This window comes from Euprymna scolopes, chromosome 15 (assembly GCF_053919585.1).
Source record: "Euprymna scolopes isolate OS-2025 chromosome 15, ASM5391958v1, whole genome shotgun sequence".
Classification (NCBI taxonomy): domain Eukaryota; kingdom Metazoa; phylum Mollusca; class Cephalopoda; order Sepiida; family Sepiolidae; genus Euprymna; species Euprymna scolopes.
The window spans coordinates 38122153-38145123 of record NC_136496.1 but is presented as its reverse complement, the minus strand read 5'-3'; the positions used below and the strand labels follow the sequence as shown (position 1 = coordinate 38145123).

Genomic DNA, 22971 nt, shown 5'->3' with positions numbered 1-22971 from the left:
TCTACGTTCCAACCTTCCAAAGGTTGAAACCCAATTATAGGAGACAAAACCAGACTTACTCTTTCTAAGCAAAACTGGTATTGGGTCGACCACTTCCCTACATAAGTTCATAATAAAAGGATACTCTAACTTAACATCTAAATCTGACCCCCCCAAGATCGCCATGGACATAAAATATGCGCCTACATTAAAGATGGCTTCCCGTGTGGTAGAGATATCTCCAGAGAAGACCCTAATTTACCTTATATGTGCTTCCGGGTTGCACTTGCTTACACCACTGCATTCATATTTGCCATCTATCGCCCCCACAACACTGGGTTACTGTCTTAAGAGTATATCTGAGAAAATTTACCTCATCCTGTCTGCTCATCCTTCGGCTAACATTCACATTTGCGGTGACTTCAATATCCATAATGTGGAATGGCTGACCCACTCAAATAAAACTGATGACATGGGGAGGTTTTGTCATGATTTTGCCATTGCCTATGACCTCACTCAGATTGTTCACGAACAGCTCCCGTGTGCCCGATACTACTGGTCAGTATTCAAGCCTTCTAGACCTTTTTCTCACAACTTCCCCTGAGCTATGTTCATGCTCCGTTATATCTCCTCTGATCACACAGTTGTATCAGTTAAGATAAAAATGAAATACAATAAGTCTTCAGATGTACCTCTCCACCGTACTGTATATCGATACTCTATGGCTGACGGGGATAGCTTTCGTACATTCATATCTGATCTATGTCTGCATTCCATGTTTAAAAATGATGTATTCTCTATAGTATCAGACCTGACCGAATGGTTAATTGTAGGCATAGACGGATTCGTACCATCCAAAAAATTCCAACAAAAACCTAGCAGCCAGCCATGGTTCTCCCCAGAATGTGCTGCTGCCACTGCACCCAGAAATCACTTTTTCCATAGCTACCAACATAATAGATGTACTCAGACTAAAGCTGCCTTCAGGACTGCCAGCAACCACTGTGAAACAGTAATAAAAATGCAAGACAGCTATATGCTCAGTCCGTCAAATATAAAGTAGCTGAGCAGCGGCTTGGTTCCCACCAGTTTTGGCAAATAGCAAACAGGATCCTGAACAAATGCGTGCATTCTATCTCTATCATCATCAATGGACCTGAGGTCATCTCATCAGCATCAGACAAGGCCAAACTATTTGCCAAGAACTTTGCAGCTAACTCTATCCTCTGCGATGAAGGGCATCAACTCCCTGTATTTCCTCCTACAACAGACAACACACTATCCAACATACAAATATCTGTCCACGGCATCGCCAAACTAATCAAGAACATTGATTCCAGTAAAGCAACTGGCCCTGACAGCATTCCAATTATAGTGTTGAAAAAGCTTCAACCAGAACTTGCCCCCATACTTACAAAACTGTTTAAGCGTTGCCTTAAGGAGAAGTGCTTTCCAACACCCCAGAAATCCTTGTCAGTATGCTCTGTATTTAAGAACTCAGGTGATAAGTTATCTCCCTCTCAGTACAGACCAATAAGTCTCTTGTGTGTTATGAGTAAGTTACTGGAATCCATATAAAATAAAGAAGTAGTCAACCACCTCAGCAGAAATAACCTCCTTAGTGACATGCAACATGGTTTCCATTCTGCTAGATCTACAGCTGATGTGCTAACAGTTATATCCCATAGAATTAGTGAATCTCTCGACAAAGGCATCCTTTCTAGGGCAATTGCTCTTGATATATCAAAGGCCTTCGATAAGATTTAACATAACGGCCTATTTCACAAGATTTCCAATTACGGTATAACTGGAAATGTTTTCTCAATTATTAAATCATTTCTCTCTGATAGGCTCATAAGAGTAGTGGTTGATGGGCAGCAATCAGAGGCCCACAGTATAAATGCTGGAGTCCCCCAGGGGTCCATTCTGGGCCCAACTCTCTTCCTGATTTACATCAATGATCTCCAAAAACACATACTTAAATCGTTCGTTGATATCTATGTTGATGACACGACCATCTATGGCCATACGCCAAATGACAAAGTTCTCTCTGATTCTCTCTCCTCTGATCTCAAGCGCGTGGTACAGTAGGGGGAAGAGGTGACTGGTTACTTTTAATGCATCTAAAATCAAGCTCCTATCTTTGTTGGATTGTGTAGTGGGCTTTCGGTCAGCGTTCAAGTTGTGGATAACTTGACAAAGACTAAAGTTACTTCTCATGAAAGAGGAGAACTATTTATGGCACAATGGGAGATTCCATTGTGCACACATGGGCCAGTCTATTCCTTGGATTGTGATTGGCTGAATCACCTGATTGGATATGCTTGTACATAAATACAAGCCCTCAGTCCAGCTCAATCTGATGTCTGTCTTGTGCATAAGCTGGACCCTTGGTAAGTGTTGCTGCTATTATTATTATTGTTGTTGTTGTTGTTGTTGTTGTGTGTTATTGACTAACACAGTTCTTTTGATTATTCTACAATCAACGCTCTGATCCCCATCTGGCATCAATTGAAATCGATGGCTCTCGTCTTGGGGAATCTCCATGTGTGATAAGCTTCTGGGTTTGACCTTTACACCTGATCTGAAATGGAACATGTACATCAAGTCTGTTGCCAAGGTTGCTGGAAAAATCGTGGGATCCTTCTACCACTCCAGAAGATATCTTACTGCTGATGCAATTCTCTATCTATATAAAAGCCAAGTACGTCCAGGGATGGAGTACTGCTGCCACATCTGGGCAGGAGCTGCTAAAAACAGCCTATCCTGCTTTGACAGAGTACAAAATAGACTTTGTGGTTTAGTGGGGGATGCCCTTTTCTTTTCCCTGCAACCTCTCTCCCACGGAAGAGACGTTGTGAGCCTGTCTTTGTTTTATCGTTATTTCCATGGCAGGTGCTCGTCTGAGCTCCAATCTCTCGTCCCCCCTCGCCAATGTTTCACGATAAACACCAGTCTAGCTGAAACCACTGTCAATAATTTTCCCAACTCTTTATCTGTGCCTAAATCAAAACGTAGATTCCATGGACAAAGCTTCTTTCTTAGAAGTACACGCCTGTGGAACTTTTTTCCGTTTACCTGACTGCAACCTCTGATGTCTTTAAGTCCAACATAAACAAATTCCTGATGAACCGCCCCCTTAAGTAAGGCACCTTATCAAATCTCAAATACTAACGATTACTACGATACTATCCCATTGATTATTGTACATGCAATAACCCTTATCCCCTAGTAGCTTCTGGGCCTTGATAAGTGGTGACCACCATGTAAAAAAAAAAAAAAAAGAAAAAAAAAAAGAAAACCAATTCGACTCCGCTTTTGAGGTTCGCTTTCACAAATATCCGTGGGCTTAGAGGTAATGTAGATGATGTAGACTCTTACCTTTTAGTAAAGTCCCCAGATATCTTAGCATTAAATGAAATAAACTTACACTCTTCAATTCCCTCCAACTACTTCAGCATTATAGGATACCTCCCTCTTTACCATAAGGGATCGGATAGATGTATGCACGCACTTAGAGTCTATATTCATCGCACCCTCCCTTAAACTAGAGAGAAAAATCTTGAATTGGATGATCGGGCTTTATGTGCTTTCGACTAACATTTCATCACTGCGTTAGTTACTTATATTTTCTCTGTTGTTTTTTCATCAAGTCAGGACTGTACCCTAATCGATCATGTCTTTGATAGTATAGATGCAGCACTCTCCTTAGATAGTAATGCCTAAATATATGCGTTTGGTGACTTTAATGTCCACCATAAAAATTGTCTTGGTTTCTCAGGTTACACAGATGTAGCTGGACGCTCCACTAATAGCTTCTCTATAGCCCATTCCCTCACATAGACAGTAATGTTTCCAACTGGCCTACCAGATCGTGAACCTCAGCAGGTTTCACTTCTAGACCTATTCCTCACCACAGTAGCTGAGGATTGTGTGACTAATGCTCACAGAACACTTGGAAACGCAGACCACCTCGTGGTATTAGTTGACATCACATTTAAATTCCAACCTCAAGGTGAGGAATCATTGCTCAAAACCAAAAGGTACTACAACAGGGCTTACTGAGAAACCATTGGAGAACAAATCTGAGATGCCCCATGAACTGCTATCTTCTCTCTTCCTGCTGAACAGAGTGCCAATGAGACAACTGAATGGTGCAAAGCAGGAATTGAAGCACATGTGCCCACACGGAAGTATTATATCAAGCCCCACTCACCCCATGGTTCACTACAGATTATGCAGCTGCTATGGCACAAAGACAGCATGCATTCCGCCAGTTTGTACGTCATAAGTCAAATACAAATAGGCAAAATTCGTAGATGCTAGAAATCATTGTAAGAGAGAAATAATGACAGCTAAAAGAAAGCATGCTGAAATAATTAGGGAACGCATAGAATCGCAGAAGATAGGAACTCGTGATTTCGGAAAAATCTATACTAGTGTAGTGAATAAAGAACAATCAGTAATTCCTCCACTGAGCAACAACCAGAAGGTTGTATGCATGGTAACGGAAAAGGCGGAACTGCTGTCCTGGTGATTGCCTCTAACCCCACCTTAGAGCCAACAAACAACTCCCTCCCAAATTTTCTTATGAGGACTAAAGCCACATTAGATGATGTAAAAATCACACTTTCTCATGTCTGCGATACATGATACATCCAAGTCCTTTGACAAAATCTGGTACAAAGGGCTGCTAATGAAAATCAAATCGTACATTATAACTGGACGTATACTAAATATAATTAAATCCATCTTAGACAATAGAAGCATACAGGTTGTCATTAATGGGCATACATCCAACTAGTATAACATTAATGCAGGAGTGTCTCAGGGGTCGATCCTTGGACCATTATTATTCCTGATGTTCAAAAAAGACCTCCCTGATAATATTGTGTCCGAGATGGGTATATTTGCTGATGATATAATGCTCTATAACATGCATTAGGGAAGAAAAGATGTAAATAAATCTAAGATAATGGAAAAATCATTAGAAAATTACCTCCAGACTATAGTGGAATGGGGACGCAAATGGATGGTAATATTTAATGCTAGGAAAACTAAACTGCTCTCCTTTAACAATTACAAGACACCTCTCAAACCGCTTATATCGATCAAAAAAACACCCTACCTGAGAATTCTACCTTTGAACTCCTTTTTTGGGACTATTGTACCATATTTTACTTTGTGGGCAATATGAACTGGAACAAATACATAGAGGACATTGCAAAGACTGCTGCAAAGATGGTGGGTTCCCTCTATCGAGCTTAAAGACTACTCACACCTGAGAGTATCCCATACCTCTACAAGGCCACCATTCGCTCATGCATAGAGTGTTATTGCCACATCTGGGCTGGTGCATCTCCACTAGTCTCTCCATCTTAGATAGGTTCCAAAAAAATGAGTTGTCAATCTAATCTGTCCCACTTTATCAACTAAGCTCCATCTCTGTGCATGTTTTAATGGAATGTGTTCTGATGAACTTGTTGCACTTGTACCCCGTACATATCTCCGATAAACTCGTTCAGCAATAAGATCTCACCCTTTCATTATTGAGGTCCATAGATGCCAAAAAGCTTTCTATTCTAATAGTTTCTTCCCTTGAACAGCTGGACTTTGGAATTCCCTTCCTGCTACCTGCTTTCCTGGTCGTACTGATATGCAGAAGTTTAAATGTAACATAAACCGACATCTTGCTAATCTTTCCTAGACATGGTCTGAAAAAGTAGCCTTTTTCGTCCAAGTGGTGATATGCCTTGTTAGGAGTTAACATTAAATAAATAAATAAATAAAGCTGGTAGAGTTTATATGTGAGTATATTTATCATACAAGTGAATGTCAGACATAAAAACTGATATACATGAAAAGTAATTATAAAATGCATGCTGAATAGGTGTGGGGGGCTGATATATGGATCTGCAGAATAGATTTCCACATAGTGGTCAAGGAGTCGGGAGTCAGAGTCGGAGTCAGCATTTTAGGATTTCAAGAAGTCGGAGTCGGACTTTCGCCATCCGACTCTGCAACACTGCTTACTGCACCACCTCTCTACACCCGGGCAATGCCGGGTACCCCTGCGCGTTACATATAGACGATTTTTCTAACTACGTAAATGTTTTATGAATTTAAAAAAATTAACATAATAATATAAAATATATTTCACAAATATTTATTTTTAATTAAGTGATCTTTGGGGGCGGATCTGCAAAAAATAGATATAGCATTAATTAATTAATTAATTAATTAATTAAAAGCAAAATATTTTTGCTAATGAGTTCGTTCAATAAAAACAATACATGAATATATTCATTGTAGTTACTTACTTTCATGTATAAATACTAAACTGTATCTTTTTTTCCACAATTCTTTTCATCATGCTAGCTATAAAGTGGTAGAAGCTAGATAAAGATGAAAATTGACATACACAGATACTACACTATTTAAGGAGTGGGTATGAACTAGTTGTAGCATTTTTTTTATTTTTTTTATTTATTGGGGCTTAAAAAACGAATAGAACTCTTGTTCTGTCCGAATACATTAATAACTTATTGCAAGTTTCCACCTTTATTATTTCTTTCAATCATTGTTATAGTGAATTAATTCACCTATGCAGCAATTACCTGGTGTCATTTATTTCCAATATTTCAACAATGGCTCAAGTAATTTATTCAAGATTTGATGGATTGCATTTCCTTGATTAATTCTCTACACATCACATTTGCACCAAGCCATTTGAAGGCCAATCAAGAACAGCTAAGCCCTTTAATGTGTAACAATTCTTTTGTATAATGTTTCAGAATTTTTGAGATTGCTTGGATATTTCTGAAAAGGGAAACCATTCACTTTTATGAGACAATGTCAAAATTATAGACGAAGAAAAACAGTGGGGAATAAAATGTCTTAGAAGGAGCACTTATGTTGGGCAACAATGACCTCTGAAATACTATTATTATTAGCTGAATTATGAAAGAAAGACCTAATACCAAGTGGAAGTGGGTCATTGGCAGATTAATGGATACTGACACAGGCTATGGAATCAGCTAAATCCATTTTAAATCAGTCAGACTGTCTGACGATACTGGCTTCCTGGCCTAAAATGTACCAAATATTGATGTTATTCTTCTTCCCTTCCACTTTGCAAAACTCAATCATGTTCTGCAAAGTCAAAAACAACAATTTTCTTCTAAACGTAAGCAAAAAAAAACAAAAAAAAAAAAACAAAAAACACCCTGAATATATAAAGAACTTGAAGCACTTTTATTTTTCAAAATTACTGGATTCGGTATCAAATAACTTGAAAACGTTTGATATGACATAAGATAAGCCAAACTTGCTTAAATCTATTCAGATCTCGTTCATTATCCTACACTCTAATACAATTGGAAAAAGTGATAAACACTCTTTCTTCTCTATTGATTAAATTGCAACCTATGTTCAACTGGCTGTCCTTATCCAGCATTGGCCTAGAGCCTTTACTTTCATTAATAATTTACATTTAAAAATTTATTTGAAATAAGGTTTACTTGTTTTTTAAAAAAAAATAACGTTATATATGGGGTATAAATAAATGCCAAAAAAAAAAAAAAAAAAAAAAATTGCATCATCAAATTAAAAGCTAAAATTCGATCATTTCTTTTATCCCCAACTTCGTTACAGTTAAAAGTCAATTAGAACTTTAAAATAGGAATAATTTTTTTTAATTTTGTGTCTTCAAATAGGAATTTACATCTTAGTAGAATAGCGTTTTATACATTTATTGACTGTGCTTGAGTTATAATACACATATTACAAAGTATGCTATTGAAACTTCATGTAAGTAGATTAAATAACCTTCAATTAAGGAAAATTGCTTATCAAAAAAGAAGACGGAGGATATTAATAGTGAAATTCTGACTAATTGGATTTCTTCCACATTTCTTCATGATGTTATGGGTGAGAGGAAGAGGGCTTCCAACTTTGAGAGGGTTAATACCTCTGACTCGCTCTATCCAAAATGAACAGTGTTTCTTTCCAAAAACTTTCCATCTGCGGATCAGATTAATGTAGGAATGTTTCCGTACAGACCACAACATAGTCGTTTTAAATCCAATATAAAAAAACATTTGTTTCCTGTGAATTAATCAAAGTTCTCAATCCTTTCTACCATTCAACTGAAAATCCTGCTAACCATCCTCAAGTGGCTTTTGGTCTTTGTAACGAGAACCATCAGTATTAAAAAGAAATCTGAACAAATACTGTTAATCGGACAAAAAATGAAATTGGAAATAGATGAAAACGGTCTGAAATTAGAAAATAAATGCAAGTTTTATCCGTTTTATAGCAACTTGATAGACAAATCATTAAAACAGTGGGAACCCGATTAAAAGCAATAAAATGAAATACCCAAACAGAACAGTTTGTCATGACTTGAAATTAAGGGTATCTATTTATATGAAATATTTAAAGCTTCAAATGGGAGATTGTGTCTATATTATGTCACATTTAATTGCTTTAAAATACTCCAAAATAAGCTAAAATTTGGAGAATATTTATTAAATAATATCTCATAACTATTGTTAAAATTTCACAAAAATCAGAATAGCAATAATTCATAATAATCCAGTAATTTAAATACAATTCAATCTTCTCTGCATATGCACCATACACTGGCTATCCTGTGTGAGTCAAAGAAGATTTTGGGGTATTTATGAACAAAGCTCCAAGGTGCCACGAGATTCCACACTGGTGGTTGGTAAAGCTCTAAATGGTCATGTCAGTGCTGTTGTAAATGAACATTATGTACAAAGAGGTTTTGCAATGATGGTGTCACATGTATCCTTGATTTTGCAGAATTACATAATCTTGTGATAGGTAACACTTGTTTCTACAAGAACGAATCACATCTGTACACCTGCAGCAGAAACATGTAGTCGCAAATCGTCCATATCTTAATTAGACAAAATGGTCGATGAGCAGTCATTGATGCCAAAATAATACTATACAAAACAGTGGTGCTACAACAGTGTCTAATTATTTGCATCCTGCGCATCGATCTAGCTCGAGACAATCCATCATGAGTTAATTTGTTGAGATGGAAGGAGAAAGCATGTAACAATGTCGGAAGAATCATGCTATCTCCAGTCACTAATGTTGAGGATATGTGGTGCAACAGTTTCTATGAAAGAAGTGACACTGGACACCGTCAAATAGACAAAAGGCCATGCTTATGAACTCTAACTGTAAAATAGTGCTTATTATCGCCTCCTAAAGGCACACTACTAGAAACTATAGAATATCAAGCAAATCTTTGCATTGCATGCGCATGTCAGACTGATCATCAACAGTTTCCCTGAGAGCCAACTCCGTGCAAGGTGGTTTACACCTGATCACAGCTGCTTAAGTCTCTTTTGTATTGTGAATAATGCAGCCTGGCAAAGCAACTAGTTCAGATGAAATCACCATCAAGGTGTGACGCTTCTAATTTATGGGACCCAGCTGTTTAACCAAATGATCACAGAAAAGGTCCCAGTTGATGGGAACCATAGGGTCTTAGGGATAATCTTTAAAAATAAAGGTAGTTCAACGGAATGCAGCAACTACAGACCAATTCGATTTCTTTTGCACAATGAAAATTTTTGATCGTGCAAAATCAGAAAAAAAAAACAGAAAAAGAAATATGTAAACTATTGTCCTCACCATTGTTACTTATGATATACGGCATAATCACGTTTGACACACCGGTTTCCGCCAGATCAATGATGAGCCTGGTCACTACCAGATGGGTGACCATTTGTGATTTTCAGGTACTGTATATACTCTCCGCTTATCTGGACTTTTTCTTGCCACTGGGCTAAAGCAGTGCCAAATTAAGGAGAAGTGTGAGCGGGGTTTGCGCAAACCTTGCCTTATAATTACATGTGCAGCTGTCCCTACAGGGGGTATCCTTTGTCTTTCGAGACTGAACGGAGGCATCGAATTGTTACTTATTATTTTTTTATAATGTTTTGGCTTGGTCAATGTGCCCTAAAACCTTCTACAGGTGACATTGTTCACATTTGAAGATGCTTTTTTTATTTTCAATGTTATTGATTGTTTGTGTATTATGTATACTAATGTTTTTTAACTGACAAGAACAGCAGGCTTGTGGAACTCTTCCTACTGACTGTTTTCCTCCTATCTATAACCTTGAACTTTTAAGATAAAGATCAATAGGCATCTATCTATGCATTAATCATCTTTCGTTCTTTTTGGCGCTTTGCATTAAGTGGTTTCATGTCTTGTCTAGAGACTTCCATTTAAAAAAAAAACGTTGGCATATCATTTAGGTAACCTATTGTAGTCTTTTCCAGCAACATCATCTAGCCATATCACCTCCTATTAAAGGAGGTGCATTTTGTTTATTTCAGTTGTATACACCGAGCACCATTGTTCCTAATGAAATTAATGTGTAATCGTTTGATCCTATTTAAACATTCTTACGGTTCTCTTGAGTCTATAAGCGCAGTTGAAGGATTCTGAACAAGTTCTTATCTTCATGATAGCACAACAGAAGGCCTCCAACCTAAACTGTTATCATATTTTCAGGTTTGCCGCTTTCCCACAATGCTTTATCCATACTAAGATAACGTGACAATATCCTGAACATCAACAAATTTATTCTGTTCGTGCTAAGGTTTAGATTGAAAAGGGATATATGTTGAAGATTTAATGATTGAATTATACTGAGAGCAAGTTAAATTCTTTATGTCAAATTGATACCTGTGATTATACTAAAATTGAGATAATCAATGTTTGTTTCTTTAAGCTTTTTTTCTCATATATAACTAGCAGTTCAGCCCGACTATACTCGAGCCCTATGTACTGTTCATAACTTTATGTGCATATGTATATTAAAAAGTTTGATTCGTGTCAAGGAAATCTACATCTAAAATTTCAAGTGTTTAGATCCAAAATTAGCGGAGGAGTTTGGTAGAGTCTGCAAAGGTCAACTTTTCCAACTTTGACCACTTGGCAGCCAAATTTTCGCTCAAAAACTGATTAAAAAGCTTGCTGCATGTCTGAATACCATTTATGTAAAATTTCAAATGTTTAGACCCAAAATTGGCTGAATAGTTTGCTAGAGATCGCAAAGGTCAAATCTTTTGACCTTTGACCCCTTGGCAGCCAAATTTTCGGCCAAAAACCGATTGAAAAGCTTGCCCTACGTTTGAATATACGTTATGTAAAATTTCAATATTTAGACCCAAAATTGGCTGAGTAATTTGATAGAAACCGCAGAGGTATTTTTTTTTTTTTTCCTTTGACCCCAATTTTGACCTCTTAACATTTATTGTTTTGGGCTCAAATCAAATAAAAGTTTCATCCATGTCCAAATAACCTACATCTAAAATTTCAAGTGGGTAGACCCAAAGTTGGTGGACGAGTTTGGTAAAGTTTTCAAAGGTCAAATCATTGAACTTTGACCTCTTCACAGCCAAATTTCTGGCTGAAAACTAATTAAAAAGATTTTCCCAAATCTCCTTATGCTAAATCTAGAGTCTGTAGACTGAAAATTGACAGAATAGTTTACTAGAGAAATGTACACATACAGACACACACACACACACACACACACACACAGACAATTTCACTTTTATAGATATATAGATAACTAGTGAAGGTACCCATGTTAGGGGTACCCGGCACTGCGCGGGTGTGAAGAGGTGGTGTAGGGAAATCAAAACAACAGTAGGCAGCCCGGGTGGAGAGAGGTGTTAAAAAAAAAAATGTAGGCAGGCAGACTCGAACCCGAAACGCGAAGGAAGAAGAGAAGGTGAAAAAAAATCTAATGTCTTAGCTGATGCACCTATTGCGAAACTGGAAATCGCAAACGTTCGAATTAAGGGTAGTCAATCTAACGGAGATGATGACTTACAAAAACGTGGATGAAAAAAGTGACCCCTCCTTGTGTAAAACGGCAGAGTTGAGGGTGAACGAATTAATGTTTTGGGCCAATTTTTTTATATTTGTCGTCTGGGAGATGGAGCTTCATAACGATACTGATTTCATCAGAATCCAGCATGTCGAAAGTTTTTGGCAGACATACAAACACACACACATTTTTCCTTTTATATTATAGACTAGCCTGAATGCCCAGTGTTGCTCGGGTGTTTGGAGGTGAAAAAAAAAGTTGTAGTAGGCAGGCAGGCTCGGACCTGCGATGACGAAGGCGAAAAAGAAAGTTAAAGAAACCCTGACATCTTACCGCTATGCCATGACACGACCGGAAGTGTAAAACGTTCCAATTTAATGTAGTCAATCAAAAAGATGACTTGCAGAAATGCTTTTAAAGTTCCTACAAGGTCGTTTTTAATGTGGGGAAAAACCAGCTCCCCAAAAAAGGGGGCACTCTGGCAGTATCCAAATAAATAGCAACTGTTTCAGTATCAAGGGTTTCCCTTACATTGACGAAGGACTAATTACACAACAGATATTACCCGGCCGGAAGACCAGGCGGTTGTGTTTGTGTTCAAATAGTTTCACTTTATGAAAAAGACAAACAAACAGCTGACACAACGGGACAGCGGGAATTTTTTAAAACTCGATCAAAAAAAATTTTTATGAATCTGAGATATTATGATCTAGAAAGTATAAGAAAACTTCTCCCGGAATCCAACCGACGTGAGAAGCGCGATGCAAAAGCCTTTTATGGATATACACAAATGCGCACATCCATTTTGCCTTTAATATATTAGGTGAAATAAAAAATATATGTTAAAAATACTCTTACTTCAAGGATTGAGTTATGTCTTAAAAAAATATTTTAATTCTTCTAATTAGTTGTAAGTTGTAATTAACTGACCCATCTCTCCTGCTCTCAGCTATGTATATATTTCTCTCTCCTCTTTTTCAGTTGATTTAATCACTTTCTAATAATTCTTTATATCTACTAGTTTTACCGAGTCCGTGGAAATTTAACGAAAGAGCAATTCTCTTTTTCACTATAATCACATAATTTATGACTGCACATTCAACAACCATGTATGTTAATTAGATGGCAAAATAATAAGTCTCTTTACTTGTATCTTACCAATAAGGATAGTAATCTATATTGTCTATGAGGACAACATAGACATAAAGAGAGTTATTATTTTCAGATATGCAAGTAGAATTTCTCAACAGATATATCACAGTTTATTTTCAAAGTCAATCATGTAGAATAAATTCTGGCATTAGTGGCGACTCGACGGGTTACATGGTTACATATAGTCTAGTATATTATTAAAAGTAATTGGGAAAGAAATATGAAAGTTATTTGCAAAACAATCGAACATTCTATTTTTCTGATTTGTTCTGTAGATGTGTGCATACTAGTAGAGTTCCCGTCCTTCCATAGGCCCATGCTAAAAATATTTATTTAGATTCTGACAAACAAACAACCGAATAGTCTTGCTATGTTGATAAAATTAAAATATTAGTCCAATACAAAATGATGGGATGTTATTAGTCTCAGTCTTTTCTGTAAATATTTCTATGACATGTGTTCTTCAAAATTGTTTGATCTATTCCCTGCTTTCTTTGTTTCAGCTCGTTTGACTAGAATAGAAAATATCCGGGTTTGGTCTATTTTGTTTAATTAAGTATGAGAACATTTCATATAACGCTTTTTACGTACAGAACACAAGTTTATTTAACAGTTATAGACATAAAAAAAAATAGAAAAAATACATTTTCAGTCAGTTTTCAAAAATAATTCAGTTAAAAATTACTTTTTTTAAAAAACCTCTAACTATATACAGTGTAACCCGGATATAAGAAAGCTGTTGGGGCCGAAGAAGTATCTTATATTCAGGTTCCTCTAACATTTGGGTTTCTTATATTCGGGTTACACTGTATGATACAGCTTCCTATTCCAGTTTCTTCAAGAACTACAGGTTTATGGAACTCTTTCTGCTGACTGTTTTCCTCTTATCTTATTCTTTATCTTTTTAAGACTAAAATCAATAGGCATCTCCTGTCTTTACGATAATCATATTTCGTTCTTGTTAGCTCCTTACATCAAGTGGCTTCACACCTTGTCTGGGATGATTTCCATAAAAAGAAATTCTACACAGTTATCTTTTATGTACAAACTATTCAAAAGTAAATTATAGAAGAAAATAGATTAGAAAACAATTTATCTGAAGCCATTATGATAAATCTGGGGTTGTTTAGCAATTCTGGTTCACCTTATTTGAAAATATCAACTGTAGTTGAAATATTTGAAAGAACTGATTCAGCTTATCCTAAAGTCAGTTCAATAAATTTCATGTAAATTTCAGAATTTAATTAATCTGTCTTTTAAATCAGAGCGGTTTCAGAATTTCAATATGTTTGCAATAAAAAAAACTTTAAATTAAAAACTTTATTATTTCTAAATATATTTTTATATAAACTTATCTATATGCCATAATTACGTTGACACACCTGTTCTTGCAAGATCACCGAAGTTGAAGCTATTCATTCAATTGTTGAGGCTGAAGTAGAGTACTAAATGGATGACTATTTGAGAATACCAGGCACTGTATGCAAACACCTAGCTATGTGCCTAGTGTGGCGACTGTGGCAAAAACACTTAAATGATAGTCATCAGTAAGATGGATGGAAACCAAGAAGGGGTTTCTCCTCCATAAATGACTAAAACCCCAGAACATGATAATCATGCAGGTTATTTTGGTCAAATATGCTTTTTGATTATATTTCACTCTTTGTGCATACAAACTCTTTCTGTTTAGAAGCTCAATGCATGTTAAATAACAGAGCATATATAAAATAATAACAGTACAGTTAAATTCCAACATCCAAATATTTATTTTTCATGCAAAACAGCTCCTCCAGCTTGTCAAAATTTTGGTACATTGTTACAAATCCATTTTGTAATACAGAAATAAACAGTTATTATGTCAATACCGACTTTTTTCGTGCATATACTCTTCAGAAAAATTAGAAATTCTTTACTTAGATAGAAAAAAAAAAAGGCTTGACAAGATGATATTTTGGATTTTTTTTTCTTGTGACATTATATTGTCACTAATTATATCAGCTCCCTTGCACCATAAAATTTGAATTCATCAGATGAAAGATAAAGATTGTGATGTAATACATACATCCGCATTCCCTCCCGGTTTGGGAGAGATATCAAAAGATACACTGCAGGCCTAAGACATTACTAGTCCATAAGTTAACAACCACGAACATGACTTACTCGATTGTATTACTCAATTACTGTAGCCCAGACCACTCAGCCACTAAAAATAAATACATTTCTTTTGCTGGACATATCAGATTGATTCAATGATCTTTCTATGAAGCTTCATGAGAAATGTTTTTCTGATAGCAGTCCGCATCTATTGCCTCCTGCCTGGGCCGAGTTAAAAGTGTTTTTCTTTTGTTAATGAGGATAAAATCTAAAATCTAGATTGAAACAAGAATAAAAATTGCTTCAATCTAGAAGTAATTTTGCTACACTAACTGACAGAAAAAATATAGTATGGGAACAGATAGTACACTTTGCTCCCAGAAAAATTTCACTCCTGATAGCAGTCGCATAGAGTTCCAAAACAGCCGCATTGAAATCTAAGTAATTTACTTATTTACTGATTATGTATCTTCTCTATACATGATGGTGTCATTTTTTATTATATTTTTTAATATTTTTTCTTTGATACTAATGTCTGCTCTTCTTCTATATATATCATTAAGTACCACCTTACGTTTCACACCTTCTTTTGTGTTTATACTAGCAGTTAAGTCCGGCTTTGCTTGGGCCCTATTTACTGTTCATAACTTTATGTTCATATGTATATATATATTAAAAGGTTTGATTAATGACCAGGTAACCTACATCTAAAATTTCAAGTGTTTAGACCTAAAATTAGCAGAGGAGTTTGGTAGAGTCTGCAAAGGTCAACTCTTTCAACTTTGACCTCTTGGCAGCCAAATTTTCGCCCCAAAACAGATTAAAAAGCTTGCCCTATATTTGAATACACTTTATGTAAAATTTCAAATGTTTAAAACATAAATTGGTCGAGTAATTTGGTAGAGACATCTGAGGTCAATTTTTATTAACTTTGACCGCAATTTTGAACCCTTAGCATGTATTGTTTTGGGCTCAAATCAAATTAAAAGTTTCAGTCATGTTCAAGTAACCTACATCTAAAAGTTCAAGTGTTTAGACCCAAAATTGGTAGAGGAGTTTGGTAGAGTTTTAAAGGGTCAAATCGTTGAACATTGACCCCTTCACAACCAAATTTCTTGTCAAAAACCGATTAAAAAGATTTTCCCAAATCTCAATACTCCTTATGTCAAATCTCGAGTCTGTAGACTGAAAATTGACAGAGTAGTTTGATAAGAAAATGTACACATACAGACAATTTCACTTTTATAGATATATAGACTGTTTTTACTTTTATCCACCTCAAATAAGGCATATTACCACTTGAGATAAAGGGCTACTGTTTGGAACCATGCTTACGGAGGCACTATATGTAGAGAGTTGAGCAGCGAGATTCCTGTTTGTATTACATTTAAATTTCTGCATGTCAGTACAGTCAGGGAGGCAAGAAAAACGGATAGAATTCCAATGTTCAAAAGAAGAACCTATTAGAACAGAAAGTTTTGGGGCATCTAGGGACTTCTACAGTAAAGGGATGGGATTTTGCTACTTGTCAAGTTAGTTGGAGATGTTTACGTTGAGTGGGTACAACTGCTATGAGTTCGTCAAAGCACATTCTATAAAAGTGCTTGTAAAACAGGCAAAAGGATGCAATACTGTGGTGATAGGACAGGGGTTGGAACTTGATTGACAGTGTGGGACTTAACTGTTAATCTGAGAATCTGCAATCTGTATGTATGTAAATCCAATTGTTTTTTTTACTATTTTCTTCAACTTTTTAGTGTTTATTATCCATGATAAAAAAAAGCCCACAAAATGGCAGCCTCGTATATGGGAAATATATACCTGCATATATGGTGACTAAAAGCTAAATATAAAATTTACATCAAGATTATATGACAATCAGTTCAACTTAAGAGTATTACACTGGCACGTAGGCTTGAAAAAGAGATTTTGCAAACATTTTTCACAATAAAATTATGTTTAATTTCTTTGGGGTCTGACCTCCCTGCCAAAGGTCCGAAAGTCTTTTAGTATTATGAGCACATCCTGCGACAGGTAGTAGATAAACTAAATCAACAGGATATGAGTTGTTATATCACTTGACAGTAGACAACACTGCCAAATATTCTATGGTGAATTCAGAATTGGCAACAGATTCGATGCCTGCGCTTTGCACATGTTACAAAGATCAGCTAAAAAGATTATAAAGAAAACAGAAAACTGAATGGCAGATGGGAAATTCTGGCATGGAACCATTTTGTCTGTAACTGAATTGTTTGAAAAGAGAACATCACAGACATTAAGTAAATAAAAAAAAAAGGTAAAGACCAAAGATTTGTCAAGAATAAAAGATATGAGGTACGCAAAAGCACATCTCTTTTGATAACGTATAGACAGGCTTTATGTAATTCTTAAACCATGGAAAATCAGACAAAAAACAGATCATATCTGTCGATATATTTCTGATGAAGTGTTGTTTTTATCGATAGTATTATTTACATGAGATAAAAAAAAAGTTTAAAAAAAAAAAAAATGAATCATTTAACTGACATCGCCCCTTCAGCAAAAATGCCCACCCCAACCTATTAAGCGAGCAAAAAAATCCCACCTCTTCACTGTAAGGGTCTCTAGATGCTGGAAATTTTTTTTATACCTTGATTGCTTCTTTTTTTTAGCCTTTGGAATTGCTTTTATGTTCCCTGGTTCCCCGACTGCACAATACACAGAAATTTAAATGTAAAGTGAATAAAGATCTTGCTGCCTAACCCATATATTCTGCTTGTCAAGCAGGTCAGTACTTTTAGCAGCGCCATTACTTGCAATATGCCTTGTTTTGGATGAATAGAATAAAAATAAAAACTAATTATAGAGTAAGAATAGAATGCAGAGTATGCAGAGATGGAGAGTTTTTTTTTTTAATTCATTTTTTACGGTAATTCACCCCAAATAAGGCACAGTGCCACTTGGACGTAAGTGGCGACTATTTAGGACCAAATCTATAAGGACACTATTGGGGGAGTTGAGTAGCGATATGACCTCCACCTTCACCAAGGTGCACAACTTATATGATCTTCACCGAGGTGAGCGACTTGACACACAAAAAAACAGCCTCTTAATCACCTGCTAACGCACGCGTCACTGTAACGTCCAATGACAACAACAACAACCTTCTCACTCGACCTGCCTTTTATACCACTATCTCAATCCCTTCTCTTGCGCATTCGCCTGTAGATTCCTGACAACCTTGAGACTTCTGCTTATAAAAACCAAAGTTTTGTTGTCGCGCATGCCTATACAAGGCACAAACATGTGGGCGTTTGTTTTGTTGGTAAGTACTACAGCAAGATGTTTGATCACATTACACTTGAACTTCTGCACATAAGTACAGTCAGGAAAACAGGGAACTAGGAAAGAATGCCAAAGTTTAGCAGCTTGAGGGGATAAACTATTAGAGTAGAAGGCTATGAAGACAGGGTGGAATTTTGCCACTTGTCTGGTTAGTTATTTACATCAAGGAGGTACAAGTTATTTTAGTTCGTTGGAGCACATTCCATTCAAATACTTATACAACAGGCACAGAGATGCAACATTTCATCAATGGGACAGGGGTGGACGTATTAAGTTGTAGACGGTTTTTTGGACCCTCCCTTGGAGTTCAATTTCAACAAATTTGACATGTGTCTGTTTTCTTTTTTGTTTAAAGTTAGTCAAAAAGATTTTTAAAACAGTTCCAGAGCTTAATAATTACAAAAAAATATTAAATCTATCTTTTTTATTTTTCAAATTTTCATTATTTTAAACATACATCTGTTTATATTAAGAAGGGGAAACGCTTTTTAAGAACAGTTTAGTTTAGGTAGTCTGTTTCGTGGCATATAAACACTTTTGGGGTATCTTCAATATTGAAACATCATGCTTATTTGAAACGATTCATTGAACATATACGTGAAATAAAGTGAGTCTATCATTTTTGGGGGAAAGTTGGGCCATATTGTTTACAACAAAAAATGTATTTCAATTTAACTTCTTTAAAAAAATACTTTATCCGCCTTAGAAATAGAAAGTCATCTTAAATAATTATTACAATAATCAGTACAAAAACATCTTAGAATTGCAAGTTGAAAGAATATCAGTCTGAAAACTTAATCACAAGTTATGGTATCTGCTGTTTTTTTTTTTAGTTGGAAATCTATTGTATTAATATTTATTTACATGAAAACTGACAGCATAAAGTACTAAAATAAACGTTGTTTTAATACCCTGTTATTATTTGAAGAAAAAAAAAAATGAATCTGTGAGCCTTTGAAAATTTACAGCAATTTTGAAACATGTAAGCTGTTGAATAATAAGTAATTTTAACTAGCTTTAAATTTTTTAGCAGATCCTCATCTATTGAAATATTGAAAATTTCGGAAGTTATTTACATTTAACAATTTTATAAATGTATATTACCTTTTCCTTAAGCGATGTTGGTACATTTTTACATAGATTTATCGCTTTATAACTAGTATAAAGTGAAATTTTGTGAACAAAATAATGTGAAATTCGCACTCAGGTATTAACATCATAAAAATTACCGTGTACTCTGCCTATTCTTTTTTCTGTTAACAATCAAAGTTTCTCTTTGCATATAAACGGACATAAGGCACTTAATACATTTTAATAGTATAAAGATTAAAACAATATCATCCTCAAAAAGTGGTCTACCACAGCCGTGAATGACACAAAACCTCCTTTTCCATTTGTTACTACACCTGTATAGGAGAGTGTCACTTCTCTCTCAGAATTACCCCACTTACTCTTGATCCTAGCCTTATAATGCCGAGTGTTTAGCAAGAGGGCATCAAGTACCATTTTATAAATCTTTGGTATGCTTCAAATGAGGATTGAACTCTGGTCTCTAGATCCATTGATAAACACTTTTTATTACTATGCCAAATGGATCAGTTACTGTAACAATTTAATAAGCTTGATAAGTACAGTTAGTAATTTACTATTTTACCCATAGTCATAGTATACTGAATTAAGATGTCTTTCTAAGTTAGGTAGGCTACATCATCATCATCATCATTTTGCTATCACAGTCGAGATGGAGTTTGGTGAACTCCATCTTTTTATATGTTAATGTGTGCACACACCATTGGAAAGTAGGAGGACTGACCTGACTTTCAGCCTATATACAGCGGCTTGGTAGTGCCAAATGGTTACCCATCTGGTACAATATCACTTTAACACACCGGTTCTCGTTAGATCATTGAAGTTAAGCAATGCCGAGCCTCGACAGAATCAGATGGAGGTGGGGTAGGCTACATGATAAATCTTACCCTTCTGGACTTAAACACACAGAGTGGAAAATGAAAAGAATATGTATTTGCTGAACACATCTCTTCTAGTTCTCAAGCAAATGCAAGTAAAAGAACTGTACTTTGAAACTAATAAAATGTCACTTACTGTAACATATGTTTCACCAGCTTTGAAGCACATGTAATGTTTCATGTGTCGAGTAATCATTCAACATGATAAAAGAACTTGTGTAACTGCAGATTTTTATCGGTGAAATTAATTGCATATCTAGTGACCAACAATAAAAAAAAGGACGGATTGGGAAAAGAATGTTAGTTTGACTTTGGAGAGCATAGAGTAATCGTTGGAATATGAGATTTTACAGTGTTTGCCACCGTGTTGTTGGAGAAGTTCCTTATTTTCATTACAAGAATCAATCGCTAATGTATCAACAAAAAGAATTCAGAAACATTAAAGACCTTTCACTGGTCACATCAAGCAACAACAATACACAGTCACTTTCCCACCCTAAGCTGAAGCATTGCAGAACATATCATGAAGTTATTTATTTGATTCTTCATGAGAGCAAAATGTGACACAAAGTCGTTTTTAATGTGAGAGAAAACCAGTTCCCCAAAAAGTGACACATTGGAAGTAGGCAAAAATAAAAAATAGCCTTAGTATAGAAGGGTTTTCCCTACATTGACTGAGGACAAATTAAGTGTAGCATCAGAATTAGAACAGATACTACACTGTGATTGCCAGAATTGCCATCAACGCTGTCCTTCACTTTGATTAACACACACTATATGTTCTATATGTTTTACTATGATTTTTAATTTATCTTCTTTTTCTTTGCAAAACTCAATCATGTCCTGCAAAACTAAAAACAAAATCAACGATTTTCCTTTACAAAATAACCAAATCAAACTATCATTAAGTATTTTAAAATGTAAAAAAATTGAAACAAAAAAACTCTTACCAAAATGACTAGATTTGGCATTAAAAATAACTCCAAAACGTTTGATATGACATAAAAACAAAACTAAACCAAATACTTTGAATAAATATTGGAAGATATGAAAACCTTGGAGCATATTTTTTTTTACCAAAACTATCTAATTTGGCATAACTCCAAAAGGGTTCATGTGACATAAAACAAAACGACCAAATTACTATCCTGTTTTTAATTCCCTCATACCGATAACAACGTGTTATCATCAGTCTTTGTTTTCTTACATAAGATGCAGTATATAACAATATATATTTCAATAATATTAATGTGTAAGCTGAATGCAATAAAACCAATGGGATTTGAACTCCATTTAGCTAATCCCATTGTCAGTGTTGGTATCCATTATACCATTCTAATAACCCATCTCAATAACTTTAGATGTTCACTAAAACTCCACTGGCATGATTGCAAGAGTAAAGAGCTGAACAAGCAAATTCATGAACTACTGTTATTACTAACCAGCAGAGCATTACTACTGTCCAGCAAGGGAAGAGTCTATTTGGCAGCTGTGCACGGTGTGATGATATATGAATGTCAAATATTACTAGTGAGAGTTGAGGATATGTGTTGCATGGAAGGAAATGATATGATAATTATATGATAAAGGTGTAATGCGAATTTTAAAGACAGGCTTAGAACTGATAACATCAGAGGAAGATTAAATCTAGACAATATGGAAAGATGTGTGCAAAGCAAAAACCTTTGATCTGATGAAAAGAATAGATAAGAGCCCTTGGGTTATGTTACGGAGTTTATGTTGATTTACTCATTTTGGGGATTTATCCAGCGCCTATAATATAATTTCATTTAAAACCGTATGTGGTAGCAATTCATGGCAGTTATGGTTCTTCTGTAACATACTTTTTCTAATATGCTTTTAATTAACTATACCACTGTGTTTGTCTTGATTGTCACCGACTACAACAGGTCAGTTTATGTAGAACAGTTGAGGTAATAGTTTCAGTTCACATAAGTAGGCCAAGGATAATAACAGAAAGTGATAAGAATGAACTTGAAAAAAAAAATGGATAAATAAAAACCTGGCCAGAGATAGATTAGTTTGGAAGTCAATTTCTAAAAGCTATCCAACTAATGCCAGCATATGAAATCGACATTAAACTGATGATGTATAAAAATCAATTTTTGTTATTGTGTTTTATTAAGATGTATTTTTAAACATTTCTGTTTGCATCTGAATATACTGAAGTATATTTACAGCCAAAAGAAGAGCAAAATTATCAATATTCAAGGTTCAAAAAAAATAAATAAATAAAAAAAGGGGGAGTGGAAAAATAAATATTTTTGAGAACATTCTTGTCTTATGCGACAAGAATATAGATTTCTGAATATAGATTTACTTGCTTTAGGAAACATAGGATGCCACGCACATCTATGCTATCAAATATGTCCTTCATGGCGTTGTGAAAGCACCTGTGTCCCTAATGATTCTGCTCATTCACAATTTACTATCTACCCACCGTTAGTTTACTAAGACATAAATCATTCGAAACAAAATAAAAAGGGGAAGCATTGTTAAAAATAGTATAAGGAGCAGGCGGGGGGAGGAGGAGAGAAGTGAGAA

At 35.4% G+C, this 22971-nt stretch overlaps 1 protein-coding gene across 6 annotated transcripts in view; it reads right to left on the bottom strand.

Annotated features, from left to right (window-relative positions):
* The window catches only part of LOC145293786 (sorting nexin-14-like), a 1078299-nt gene that overhangs the window by 454367 nt on the left and 600961 nt on the right, over positions 1–22971 (bottom strand). The window lies entirely within an intron of this gene.